The sequence below is a fragment of the Peromyscus leucopus genome, chromosome 3 (genome assembly GCF_004664715.2).
Source record: "Peromyscus leucopus breed LL Stock chromosome 3, UCI_PerLeu_2.1, whole genome shotgun sequence".
In the NCBI taxonomy this organism is placed as follows: domain Eukaryota; kingdom Metazoa; phylum Chordata; class Mammalia; order Rodentia; family Cricetidae; genus Peromyscus; species Peromyscus leucopus.
Window position 1 is genome coordinate 101,886,795 of NC_051065.1, and position 14,749 is coordinate 101,901,543.

Here is a 14,749-nt window from a genome sequence, read left to right on the forward strand (position 1 = left end):
TGCCGTTTATTGAAAGAGGGAAGAAACCTTAAATACAGGCTTACAGCACAAATAGAGGAACCCCCGGAGGGCAGAAGTTCACTACCGATGGTCTACATTCCAGACCCAATGTTCTACATTCTTGCATCTAAGTTGTTAACGCCCAATATGCAGGATACACAAACAAGGAACTTCCCTTAAGCATTCAGAAGGGTGGATACCGGCAGGGAATCTGAATAGGGAGGACATCTGATCAAGGTCAGCAAGCAAGGCCACAGCCACTCACAGTTGGGGGCCAGGGCCCATGGCGCCCACAGGTCCCCCCTTTTTATTAAATGAGCTTCTGACTTAGGTTGCGTGGGACATCAGCAGACCACCTTACCCGTCATAGAGACACCTGCCCAGGCCACACAAGTGCTCTGTCTTAGGTTGATGGCAGCCCCCCAAGCATTACCCGTCTCTGAATACTCATTATCATACAGACTCAACCACGTGAGATGTAGAGTGACTGCTGCCAAAGATCTCAAAATGGCACTGGGCTTGCAATCTGTGCGACACAGAAAAGACCAACAGAAGTCCTAACCCACCCATAGCCAGAAGGCTAAAGGCAATTGAACCATTCCCTATTTAAACGAGCCTTACTGCAAATTGGAGTCCTGTAAGGTGGTATCCCGAGCAAATGGAACTTGAGTTTTAATAATTTATAACTTACAAAGCCAATTATAATGTATAAAAGTAGAATTAAATTTATCATGCCCAATAAGAAGATTAACTAACTGTGGTAGCTACTTTTGCTGCCAGGGTCTCCATTGTGCTAGCTGTAGTAACCAATTATGAAATAGCAATCCCAGAAACAATAGCAGCAGTGGCCACCACTGCTATAACAGCAACAACAGCAACAGCAATGTCAGAGTCTCTTCTGGAGCGTGTGAGCATCATCTGTGTCTAGCTGCCACGGTCCACTGGCATGGACACGGCTCCAGGAACACGAACCACCAAGGCCCATTTTTCTTGATCCCAGCACTACTTAGGCTGGCAGGTCTGCAAGAGAAAAACTGAGAAACATAAAGAAAACAGAAAACAAAAACAGCAAACAAGGAGCAGAACTAATGGCCTCAATAATGGCTACATTCAGGCTCACAAATTTTGAGGTATCTTTAAAAAGGCTAGATGAATTTTAGGAGGCAAATAAATGTTGCACAGAGCCATTCCTGAAAAGTAGGTACTACACCAGCTTGAGGGGGGTTGCAAAATGCGAAAAAGGCTTAGCTGGCATGCTACTGTTAGCAAATGAAGTTTATTGACCTTCAGAGTTATCCTTAATCTCCAAGGTGTGATACATTCTCAACGTTTTAGAAAAAAGTTACCATACATTACCTTCTGAAGAATCCAACCACATGGCTACAGTTCCTAGGCTTACAATAATGTTTGCCAAGGCTGGTCATATTGGGCTCTCAATCCCCATTGGTATCAGAAGGGGAGAGTTTTTTACGAAGGCCCAATAGGTCTCTGCCATGTTGGGATTCAGCAGCAGCCACAGGGCGCACACAGCGTTCAGGAACCCAAAGAGGAACTTCATTGTCCTGTGGAAAGACACAAACAGATCCCCGGGCCCACACCAACACCGGATCGGGTCCCCTCCAAGTGCCAGTAGAAAGATCTTTCCGTCGCACCAGAGGATGATTTGCAACAGGAGCCCTCCAGTGCTTATCTGCAGCAGATACTCCAGCAGAATCCACCGATAAAAAATTTAAAATATATAAAACAAGGGAAAGAATAGAATGTGGAGAGGGAGATGAGCCCCTAGCTCCCCCCTTTTTACTTTAGTAATATAAGTTTTTAAGGTACGATGGCAGCGTTCTACTATAGCCTGCCCTTGAGGATTATAAGGAATACCAGTCTTATTAACAATAGAAAAATCTTGGCAGAATTTTGAAAATCCCGTACTACTGTAGGCGGGACCATTATCAGTCTTTATGCATTTTGGCACTCCCATGTAAGCAAAAGCATGAAGACAATGATTCTTTACATCCTTAACCTTTTCCCCTGAATGGACAGAAGCAAAAATTAGAGAAGAATATGTATCAATAGACACATGGACATATTGTAATTTTCCAAAGGAAGGCACGTGTGTGACGTCCATCTGTCACACATGATTAGGTAAAAGTCCTCGAGGATTAACTCCCAAATGAGGAACAGGTAAAAATTCTACACAAATAGGGCATGATTTAACTATCTGGATGGCTTGTTCCCGGGTTATGTCTGTATGATAACGGAGAGATCCAGCATTAAGATGATAACGCTGATGCAACTGAGTAGTCTTATCAAAGGCAGAACAGACTAATGTGACAGCCATACGAGTAATGGCATCAGCCCTCTGATTACCTTCACTCAGAGGTCCAGGCAATTGAGTATGAGCTCTAATATGGCCCACATAAAGGTTATGTGAGCGAGACCATATAAGTCCTTGCACTTGCAATAAGTATTCATGAATGGAAGAAATGGATGATATGTAGGCTGTTGTTTCCAAAGGCATAATGGCATGTGCCACATATTGACTATCAGTATAAATATTTACACTCTCCTCAGAAAACATTTGTAAAGCAAGCAACAGTGCCTGTACCTCTGCCACCTGGGCAGAAGTGCCCTGGACTTTTATTCTCTTTACTATGTTACCAGAAACCACCAGAGCAAAACCACGTGAAGTGCCATCAGTAAATACCACACGGGCCTGAGGAATAGGAGTCATTTGTACTATCTTGGGAAATATAACAGGATGCAATTTAAAAAATTGACACACATCATTGGAGGGGTAGTGAGTATCAAACTGACCCTGCATGGAGCATGTCAATATGGCCCAATCATTATCATTAGCTTGCAACCATGTTACTTGAGACTGGGTGTATGGGGTCACCACAATATCTGGCTCCTTACCAAAAGTTTGAACACTGATCTTGATTTCCTTAAATATAATCTGAACGACAGCCTGTGGATAAGGAGTGATGATTTTTGCTGGAGAAGCTGGGGAATGTACCCATAAAATAGGACCTGTTTGCCAAAACACTCCAGTAGGTGAATGAGTAAAACAAAATATCAAATACAATAAGGGAGAATTAAGATCTATATACTGCACGTGAGCCTGTTCCAGGGTCTCTTGCACACGTTGTAGGGCTACAAGTCCTTCAGCTGTTAATTTACGGGGAGATGAAGGGTCAGGGTCGCCCTTTAAGACATCATACAAGGGGCGAAGCTGACCTGTTGGAATTTTTAAAGTGGGCCGAAGCCATTGAATATCTCCCAGAAAGGTTTGGAAACCATTAAGTGTGCATAGCTGATCCATACGCAGAGTAATCTTTTGTGGGCGTATGCCCGTGCGTAACAATTCATGACCTAAATAATGATAGGGAAAAGATACCTGTACCTTTTCTGGGGCTATCTGTAAATTAGCCAAGCTAAGAACCTCTTGTAAATAAGAAAAGGCATCAAAAACAAGTTTTTTATCTTTAGCAGCCATTAATATATCATCCATATAGTGAATTATATAAACACCTGGAAAAGCTTTTCGAACTGGAGCTAGGGCCAAAGACACATAAATTTGACATATAGTAGGGCTGTTGGCCATTCCTTGAGGCAATACCACCCACTGATATCTCTGATAAGGTTCCTTAAGATTTTCTGAAGGAACACTGAAAGCAAAGCGAGGACTGTCCTCGGGATGCAAAGGAATGGTGAAGAAACAATCCCTCAAGTCAACCACAATTAAATGCCAATGCTTAGGAATTGCCACAGGGGCAGGCAAGCCAGGCTGTGTTGCTCCCATGAGAAGCATGGTTTTATTTACAGCTCTAAGATCCTGTAATAGCCTTTATTTTCCTGATTTCTTTTTAATAACAAATATAGGTGAGTTCCAAGGTGAAGTGGAAGGAATGATATGTCCAGCATCTAACTGCTCCTTAACTAACGCATACGCAGCCTCCAATTTTTCCTTAGTAAGGGGCCACTGCTCCACCCATACAGGGTCATCACTCTTTCAAGTGATTTTTATCGGTTGTATTATTGAAGGCTGCTGTGCAGTGACCCCTATGGAAAAGACCCTAATCCTCTAGTATCGCCAGGACCCCTAGTGACACAGTTTTTGTCTGCCGCAGGGAGCGGGTCTCCTTGCAACATTTTCCCTAAGCCTTTGTCCGGGCAGTAGCCCTGACTCTTTAGCATCTGTTGTACAGGCTGTGTAGTAAGCACCGCTCCCATGCCATCCAACACATCCCGTCCCCACAAGTTCACTGGAATGTCAGGTAGCACAAATGGTTGAAAAGTTCCTGCATGACCTTCCTCATCCTTCCAATTTAAAAGTAGCCTGTTCTGCAATGGCGTCTGAGCTGTGCCGATACCTTGTAGGTGAAAGGTAGAATTTTTAAGGGGCCAATTGGGATCTCAGGATTCTTGTGAAATTATAGATATATCCAGCACCAGAATCTAATAATCTTCCAATCTCAATCCCATATAATTTTATTTTTAATTTAGGCTGTTTATCATTGATAACTGTTTGTCAAAACATCCTTTTCCCTGTACCTCCAAAGCCTCCAGTTCTATATATCGGCCCCATTTTGAATTTAAAATATGAAAGCAATAATAATTGAGCAATTCTATCACTGGCTTCTGTTTTCATGGTCCTTTTTACATATGCCAATTATAAAAGCATCAAATACAATCTCTATAGGATTTGAAAAGGTAAACTTTAGGTAATACTCTTTAGTAGTATTTTATAAAATCTTAAAAAGAGGATTCTTTTTTATAGATTAAGTAACACACTAATGCAAATAACCAATTATTAACAATGTGGACCAAACAATTTACCTGTATTGTATTTACTGGAAAAATAATTTTGTAACCTTTTTATCAGGAAGAGATTATCATTTATGGGTTTATCTTAGCAACATTATTTAATAAGCTGATAACCCAATTCATTTCAGTTGTTATATTTTTATAGAATTAAACCAAGAATTTCTAGAAAGCAACTTAAATTGCAGAACCAAATTTTCAGTAATGATCAACAGACAAGACCATACCTAATATATAGTTTAAAATTATGAATCCTGTTCCTTTAGTTTATCTACCATGAGGATCAAACATTTATCCAAACATTTATCAAGACAATCAAAAGAACAGAACATCCTTTATTCAAACAGTATTGACTTAGCATTCAATGTCCTGACCGAAACCATTTTTCACCAGAAGTTAGGCCCATTTAAACTTTTAGTGCCTGTCCCTTCCCAGCCTCTGCTCGCTGAGGCTGCCCAGTGCTCAGGCTCCTTTGCCAGCGCCTGCCTGGGCCGCACTCGTACTCTATCACGGCTCTGCCTCCCACCGGCGTGTACCTGTCCGCCAGCTGCTTCGGGCTATCTCATGCACGCCTTTGTCCGCCACAGCCGCTGGGTGTGCCCTGCACACACAAACTCACCTTTAAACTTCCTACTCCCATGAAGGGACTACCTAACAATGAGTTATTCCCACCATAAGGGAAAACAGAAAAACATTTTCCACGAAGGGATCCTAAATATTGAATTATTCCCACTCTGAGGGAAAAAATAAAAAACATTTGAACCAAAATTAAGCAAATAGACAGCAAAACTTTAAGCTCTGGGCTCGCTTGCTGTTCAGCCAGCAGCAATGAGGCCTACCTGTCGATTCTTTGTAATTCAGATGCTGCTGCTCTGCACTTGCAGGAAGAAAAAACTCAAGAGTTTTCAGCTATCCTGAAAACTCTACAACTGGAAAAAGTCTTTACATCCTCCATTACCACTGGGAAGAGGCTTCTCTCTTTCCTTCATCCTTCCTCTACAAGACCCAAATCTTTAGGCCTAGTTTCAAAAATTTTCCCCTTTTTACCGGGAAAATTCTTTTTTCTTGATTAAATTTTTTCTCCCATTTTTAACGGGAAATTTCCTTTCCTTCCCTCTTCTTTATTGGGAAGATTTCCTTTTTCATTTAAAATCTTTAGCTGTCTTGCCCTTTCTTAACTTTGGTGCCTTCCTGCTTCAACAGTCCAATTAACTGACTGTGAGCTAATTGCACCCATTTCAATTCACTCTTACCTTTAAAATGCCGGCCGGCCTTCCAAGAGTGTCTGTCAGCTGGTCCTTCTTTCTCAGATCTCGGTGGGACCTCCATTTGTAGCAGTAATGCCCGCGCATTAAAATAGAACGATACCGTGTTTTACCATATGTCTGATGCGATGAAGAGGGCTTATACGGATTAAAAAATAGAGACAAGAGACAGCGGGTCTACATTCGATGTCACGCATCTAGTTGTATGGTCGAATGCCATTTATTAATTAATGACGAATGCCATTGCGTCTGGGTCATCCACACAGGAGTGAGCCTGGAGCTCACTGGTCAGCTGAGACAGTGCTGGTGGACGGTGTCTGGAGTCTGGAGCACTGAGCACCACAGAGAATGCTGTGTCCCCTTGTCCACGTCCTCAGGCTTTTGCTCTGTGATCCACTGACACTGCTGTGGGGACAGAACCTCATGTGATGAGTGCTATGTTAATGTGTCCTGCCGCCCTGACTGGCTTGTAAAAGGGGTGTTTAACTTATGCCAGGTCAGTTTTCTGAAAACTTGTTGGAAGTCAGATCCTCACCTTTTAAGGGTTCTGTAGAGATCTGAAGCATTCCATGAACTAGAGGTCAATGGCTGCACTTCCTAGAAAATTTTAAAATGGTTAGTACCACATGCACAACAGTGGCTGACTTTTTAAAAAGGTCACTGAATCATCATGGCCTGGAGTGCTGCTGATCTGTAAGCAGCATGGTCAACCTGAGCAGTGTGCCTGGCAGGCTACTTGGTCATTCATAAAATCTAGCCACCTGTCTTCAAATACCTGTAAGAAAGGAAGGAGGGCTGTGTTGTGGAATAGTACTTTAACTACATAAAGATGTGTTACATTTATGTTGCAGAATATTACTTTAACTATGTAAAGGTGCATTGCATCTGTTTATGCTGCATGTGTTTATGTAGAATGTGGTGTGGTTTTATCTTGCTTGCCTAAGGCAAGGTCATAGAGAAACTTCTGGAATCTGGATTTCCCAGCTTAGCATAGTAGCTAAATTCCTATGTAAGGCCTTGAAGGAACCTGAGGATGAACCATTAGCTGGAACCCCAGAAACTGACACAGGCCATAAACCTCCTGAAACAAGCATATCCCTGCACCCTAGTGTTGCCAACCTGACTCTACTAAACCCCTTCTAGCACTGGGAGTTTATTATTTTATTTTTATTTTGTGTGTGAGTTGACAGGTCCAAGGGAAACTCCCTCTCCCCACATTCCAGAAGGGACAAAGGCTCTCTGCAGAGCTGAAGTTATGGTGAAAAAGCAGTAAGCACTCTTAACCACTGAGTCACCACTACAATACCCTAAGACACATTTTCTGCATTAAAATGATGGAAATGGAGTCCAAGTCAAGGAGCCTCTAATGCTGTGCCCTTCGCAAGCAGTGGAAAAGAACCAGTCTGGTGTTCCTGTGCACACAACATTAATCATCCGTGAAACACAGAGCACTAAAGACAGGAAAAAGTGCAGAGTTTATTATGAAAAATCCAGGGGAGTCGGTTTAAGAAGGTAGCAAATATTTGTTAAGGTAATAACAGGGAATATACAGTCACAAACACAGACCCAAGTGAACAGCCGTTGTTCGTTCTGCTGGGGAGCAAATGGATCCAGCCGTCTGAATCCACCCCAAGAAGAAGTGTCGGCTCTGCATGGGCGAGACAGTGTGCAGCTTGACCTACTTAAGGGGCCCCTTGACAGTGGGATCATCCTTCCCTGGTGCATGAGCTGGCTTTTGGAACCCAGTGCCTATGGTGGGGCACCTTATGCAGCCTTGGTGCAGGGGGAGGGGCTTGGACCTGCCTCAACTGAATGTCAGGCTCTGCTGACTCCCCATGGGAGGCCTTGCCTTGTAAGAGGTGGGAATGGGGGATGTATTGGGGGGGAGAGGCTGGGGGATGGAAGGAGGAAGGAGAGGGGGATTTGTGGTTGGTATGTAAAAGTGAATAGAAAATTTAATGAAAAAAAAAAAGTGATCACATACGGGGATCAGAAGCCATCCCTAAGACTTATACCTCAAAGCTAATTGGTGGAATGAATTTCCACTACAGATTTCTCACACCATGATGGATGAGGTACTATCACTTGACAGACAAGGCCCACTGAGCCTTAACAGTGACACGCACAGCATCACACAGCTGCCCAACACTGAGCTGCCTATAAAGGAGACATGAATGGCGCCACCTACACTGGAACTATCGTTCTGCTATACTCTCCTACGCTTACATTTTTAACCAGCCATATTATTTTCAAAAGATAGCAGTCCAAATAGAGAACTGTCAAAAGTTGAAGAAAAGGGAGCATTATATGCTGAAGATGTGGATTAGTGTGAAGAGTGCATATCTAGTGTGCACACACCCTGGTTTGATCCCCAGTGATACATAAAACTAGTGTGAGTGAGTGCTGGAGTCAGGAGGCTCAGGATTCACGGGCACCTCTTGCTACATCACAAATTCAAGGATAAGGTGGGGTATGTGATACACTTGTTGAGACAGACAGAGACACATACACAGAAACAAAGAGGGAGGAGTGTGTATTGAAGAGGGAGTGATGAGGCACACCTGTGATCGCAGCCACTCGGGAAGCCGAGGCACACGGCCTCAAATTTAAGTCCAACACAGGCTACACAGTACCAGGCCAGGCAGAGCTACATAAAGACCCTGTCTCAAAACAACAAAAAGCTCATTTAACAATGCCATTTTATTTCCAACATAGAAAACACATTGCAATGATTTGCAAGGGGGGTTAATGCCAGTAGAATTGATCAAGGTGGCCTTTGCTCCCGAGTGCAGGGCCATTCTCCTTGGCTTCTGAGAGATGCCTCGTCTCATGCTGCAGAGAGGTGAGACATCCAGGTGACCCACAGTGCTAACAAAGCTGGGATCACCTTGTCAGCTCACTAATTGGAATCTGCTCAGAAGTAATAAGAGTCCCCAAATGTCTATCTGGGCTCTGTCAACCATAGAGCATCCAGAGAGGACCACCCCAGTGTTCTCAGCAGCATCACCCTGTCTCATTCTCCTAGGTCTTGATGACCAGGATGTTCCTGCACAGAAGGTCAGGTTTTCCAAAAATCTACCTGATTCTGCAAGTAACTGTGTGCTTCTTTATCACTATTTTTACTTCAGTGTGTGTGCAGATCACTCACACATTATATGTTTACACTTGTGTGCTTGTACATGTGTGTCCTTGAATACATACACATGTATGCTCAAACTTGTAGGTATATAGCACATGTATTCCCTCAAATGTCAATTCACAGATGCTGTACACATTGTGTTTTGGACACAGGCTTTCTCAAGGCCAGCAAGATTAATGCACCTGCATCAAATGGAGGCGGTGGTGGAGCAAGCCTTTGATTCCAGCACTCGGGAGGCAGAGGCAGGCAGATCTCTGTGAGTTCAAGGCCAGCCTGGTCAACAGAGCCAGGGCCAAACAGAGAAACACTGTCTTGGAAAAAAAACAAACAAACCCAATACATAAATCACAACAGCAAAACAAAACAAAAAAGGAGATGCACCTGTCTCCATCTCCAAGTGCTGGGGTGACAAGCTTCAGCAAGTCTGCTCACTCTTTCTTGCATTCTGGGGAACAAATTCCTATCTCACAAAAGAAGCAGGTAATGTAAAAACAGACATTCACTGTCCCAGTCCTCTTGTGCTTCTGAATCTCGCCCAGAGTGTCAATTTCACACTCTTGACTCGCTGCCCAGTTGTCTAGCCTTATGAACAACACAGCCTGGAACAGCAGTGTGTGTCTCTGCAGTTTCTTCAAGGCCATCTCCTGGTCAGCAGAGCTATGAAGGGTATTTTGTTCCTTTACTATGATAATGGGGAAAAGGAATGAAAGGAAGGAAGGACAAAATCATGTTAGATGGGTATAGCCGAGCAAGCCTCCCCCACCCCACCCACAAACCCACCCAACCACCCCAGTTGTTGGCACCAGGTGAAGCAGGGACCTCGGCCAACCAGGTGCACTAACAGGGAACTGGTATAGAAGTGCCACAAGGGGGCGGCACAACACCAGAGTTTCTGACAGGTTGCAGGGCCAGCAGCCTTCCTGCCTTTCCTATTGGCACAGGTTGGGGTCTCCATGCTCTCCAAACCTTCCTCCAGACTGCCTCCCACAGCATCACCAGGGAACACTACTCACACAGTTCCCCAGTGCCTCCCACAGGGCCAGCAGGAAGTACTTATTGAACTCTTCAGTGCTGTGCACAGGGGATGAACTCAATGCTCAGGCCAATTCCAGATGTGAGTCACAGGGAAAAAAATTACTGCACTGCACATCTAGATGGCCGACTTTCTTCTCTCTATCAGAAAGGTCTTCTGATTCACACGGAATATGTGGTTGTAATGGGCTGCCATGTCACTCTTTTCTCAGATTTGGGCATTAAGATTTGGGGTAGGGGTTGTTTGCTTTTAAAATAGTGCCATTCCTCCTAGACTGACCTCCATCTCTCCATGTTGGAAGATGACCTTGACCGCCTGATCCTCTTGTCTCCACCCTCCAATACTGGGATTCCCAGCATGCTCCACCTGGTTTTATTTTATACTGGACAAGAACCCAGGGCCAAGAACCAGTGTGCATGCAAGGCACACGGAATACTAGTCCTGTTGTTCACTTTCTATGTTTTAGAGAGAGAAGTATCTCACAGTGCCACCAAAGCTAGACTACTGCTCCTTATATAGCCCAGGCTGGCCTTGAATTTATGGCTCGTCTCCTGACTAAGCCCCCAGAGTCCTGGGATTATAAGCATACACCTTCATCCTAGCTCTAGCATCTAGTCTTAAGAAAAATGCACAAACTCCCTAGAACTGGCTAAATGTGAGGGGTATGAGATTCTCCCGAGGGGTGAGGGGACTAAACCTTCAAGCAGTGGGGGTGAGGCTCCATCTCATAGTGCCATCAGCTACAGGTCCAGACATGTGCTGGTGGAGGCTGGTGCCTTCCATCCTGTCCCTCGGAGCTGCATAGAGAGTTAGATGAGTCCAACTTGAGGGCCGCTAGTCAGAACAGTCCTTCAAAGCAGCCTGGCTACACAGGTGACAGTCCAGGGACTGCTGCACACTGACCTGAGTGTCCTCAAGAGGGCATGGAACTGGGACAGCCTCCTTTCCCTCCCTCCTGACCAGATCACAGCTCACCAGCTTCAGAAGAAGAGCAGCATCTGGATACAGGTCATGTTTTTAGCACTCAAAAAGACTCTCAGTAAAAAGACTAGGTCATCTAGAAAGGTTAAAAGAAAAGAGAGAGAGAGAGAGAGAAAGTTCAGGGTCAATGGTGTAGGTCTGCAATTCCATCAGGAGGTCTTCCTCAGCTACATAGTGAGTCCCAGGCTAGCCTGAGCTACAGGTATGACTCAGTTGGGTCAGCTCTTGTTCCCAGGACCAAATAAACCAGGCTTGGTGAGGAACTCCTGTAGTCCCTACATTTGGTAGGTAGAGGCAAAAGGATTAAAAGTTCAAGGTCGGGCTAGAGAGATGGCTCAGGGGTTAGGAGCACTGGCTGCTCTTCCAGAGGACCAGGGTTCAATTCCCAGCACCCACATGACAGCTCACAACTGTCTGTAACTCCAGTTCCAGCAGATCTGACACCTTCACACCAATGTGCATAAAATAAATTATAAAAAGTTCAAGGTCATCCACCGCTACATAGATAATTTAAAAAACAAAACCCCTCAAACTCACTAAGAACAGCTGCACACCTGTATCCCCCTCCAATCAGTTGGCTGAGGGCAGGAGGGTCGCCAGTCCTTGGCAGCCTGGACTACAGACAGAAGTCAAAATAAGAGGAGAGAAAAAAATGAGAGAATTCGTCATTAGAGGGGACTGGTAGTTATGCCACCATGGGGTTTAAGAGTCATGCGCTTTGGCAAAGAAAAGAAAAGGCCATGACTACAAGGAATAGACAGTAGTGAGGGGTATGGGTAAGGACAGGGTGGAGAACTCTGCATAGTGAGTGAGTGTTTGTGCATGACGCATGTGTGACCACAGGTGTGTGTGTGTGTGTGTGTGTGTGTGTGTGTGTGTGTGTGTCTGTCTGTCTGTCTGTCTGGTGTCTGTCTGTCTGTCTGTCTATTCTATTCTAAACCTATGAGCACACATGTAGATGAGGAATATTCATCAAATGCTCAAATGATTTTGCACTTGAATTATTTTTTTGTTGTTGTTTTTGTTTTTTTCAAAACAGGGTTTCTCTGTGTAGTCTTGGTACCTGTCCTGGATCTTGCTCTATAGTCCAGGCTGGCCTCGAACTCACAGAGACCCACCTGGCTCTGCCTCCCAAGTGCTGGGATTAAAAGCGTGTGCAACCACCATCTTAATTCTTTTTGTTTGTTTTTGAGACAGGGTTTCTCTGAGTTTACCTGGCTGTCCTGGAGCTGACTCTCTAGACCAGCTGTCCTTGAACTCAGAGACCTGCCTGCCTCTGCCTCCCAGTCCTGAGATTAAAGGGTTGCTCCACCACCACAGGCTTTCACCTTCATTTTCGAGATAGGGGTCTCACTGACCTCAAGCCAGCAAGCTCCCACACTTGCCTCTCTTCAGCCCCAGGCCTCAGATGACATAAGGACACCGCCACATCCAGTTTTCACACACTCCTTCCTTTCTCTATGGCACTTTAGCCAATCCCCCATCTCCCCAGCCCATGTCTAGCTCTGATGGTTCAAAATGTTCAGAATTTCCATATTCTTTTTGAGACGGGATTCCACTCAGCCTGCAACTCACTCTTGCCTATACTGGCCTTGAGCTTTTCATACTTAACAGGCACAGTGGCTAAAACTGGAATTTCTGCCTTGGGAAGTTAGAGACAAGATGATGAGAATCCTGCTCAAGGTCCTCTTTGGCTACAGAGTGGCCTGCCTGGGATGTATGAGACTTTGACTAAACCACAAATGCTAACAGTGTTCCAGCGCACCTAAGAGACACTGAGGCAGCAGGACCCTCAGGAATTTAAAGCCAGTCTGGACTCTATACCGAATTTAGTCCAGCCCGAGTTGCAGGGCAATACTCTGTATAAACACATAAACCAGCAGATGAAAACAGTTTGTAGCAGTACTATTCCTGTTGACCAAAGTAGACAGACCAAATGTCAGAAAATAAAATGGACTTGTGCATGTGACACCTTAATACACCTGTCATGGAATGAAAGCCAATTTCCATCTTTGGTAGTAGGTGGAATGTGCTTCCTTAGCATGATTCTGTGAGACTGTAATTATTAGGGTGGGTCATTCAAGGTTTTATGGGTGTTATTTTTTGGTTGGTCAGTTTTAATATCATGTATATATTTCAATCAATTGCAATTTTTATTTTATGTTTGCATTTTGGGTTTGCTGTTTATAGCGATCTTCATTGTTTGGTGATTCTCTGGGGGTCCAGTTTCAGACAGAACAGCTGACCTGCCTGGAAGTTGTTCATGTAGAAGAGAGGCAGAGAGAGAGAGAGAAAGAGAGACACAGAGACAGAGAGAGATACTCACCAGTGGCTTTATATTCCTGGGGATGGGGGCAGGTGAACAATACAGTTGTCTTAGGGGGATCACAATGTGAGAGGCCAGATCTCCCTCCCAGACTGGCCAGAGTCACCTGAGAAGTCCTCCTCAGTTTTTTCTGAGGAGATCCGTTGGCTGAGACCTGCAAAGGATCCTGTGGAATGCACTTTCCCAGAGTCGTTATCAGTGGGTTGGGAAGCATGGGGTTCTGGGGTACTCTTCTCACCCCAGAGTAGAATAAGATTCTCTTTCCTTCGCAGATTGAGCACCAAAAAAAATGTCTGTCCTAAGAGCTTAGTGTTGCTCAGAGGACCAAGCAGATAAGATAGATGTGTTCTCCGAGTGCTGGAACACTAACAAGACCATTGTTTTTATGTCACATTATGGAGACACATAGATCAATGTACCGTCCACATCAGTCACACAGACTTTTCCGGGTTTCATGCTGTGACATGTTGGCACCGTCTAAGGAGAAAGAACGCAAAAAGATACACAAGATGAGGGAGGTAGACAGGTCCGGCGGCAGTGGCTGACAGGGACATTTAGGCCCAGCGACAGCTGGCAGAGACATTCAGGCCCAGCGGCGGCCCACAGAGGTGTACAGGCCCTGTGGTAGAGATAAGCAGACGGAGGTGGACAGGACCGGCGGCGGCGGCGGTGGCCGCCGACAGAGACATTCAGGCCTGGCGGCCGCCCAAAGAGGTGGACAAACCACGCGGCGTAGACAGGCGGACGCAGGTCGGCGACTTGCGGAGGTGGAAGGGCCCGGTGGCAGCGGCCGACAGGGACATACAGGCCCAGCGGCAACCGGCAGAGACATACAGGCCCAGTGGCAGTTCGCAGAGGTGGATGGGCCCGGCAGCAGTGACAAGCGGAGGTAGGTAGGCCCGCGGCGGCAGCCGGCAGAGACATACAGGTCCATTGGCCGCCCGCAGAGGTAGACGGACCCAGCGGCGGTTGACAGGGACATACAGGTCCAGCGGTGGAGACAAGTGGATGCAGGTGGGCCTGTGGCGGTGGGCCACAGGGTGGACAGGCCCGGGGACGGAGAGGGGTGGACAAAGCTTGGAACGGGGATGCCCCTAGCCCCAACACCTGGGGAAAGAGGCTATCTCCGTGGGTCGGAACCAGGGCGAGTCTGGACACTCCGTCTGGGGACAACCCAGGGCCCA

At 45.6% G+C, this 14,749-nt stretch overlaps 1 long non-coding RNA gene across 1 annotated transcript; it reads right to left on the reverse strand.

The window, feature by feature from the left end:
- Positions 1-9,579: 9,579 nt before the first annotated feature.
- Positions 9,580-14,104, reverse strand: LOC119087629. The gene is made up of 3 exons (XR_005091112.1): positions 13,566-14,104; positions 11,234-11,315; positions 9,580-11,055 (listed from the first exon to the last, which is right to left on the reverse strand). It is a non-coding gene; the product is annotated as an uncharacterized LOC119087629 (long non-coding RNA).
- Positions 14,105-14,749: the final 645 nt, after the last annotated feature.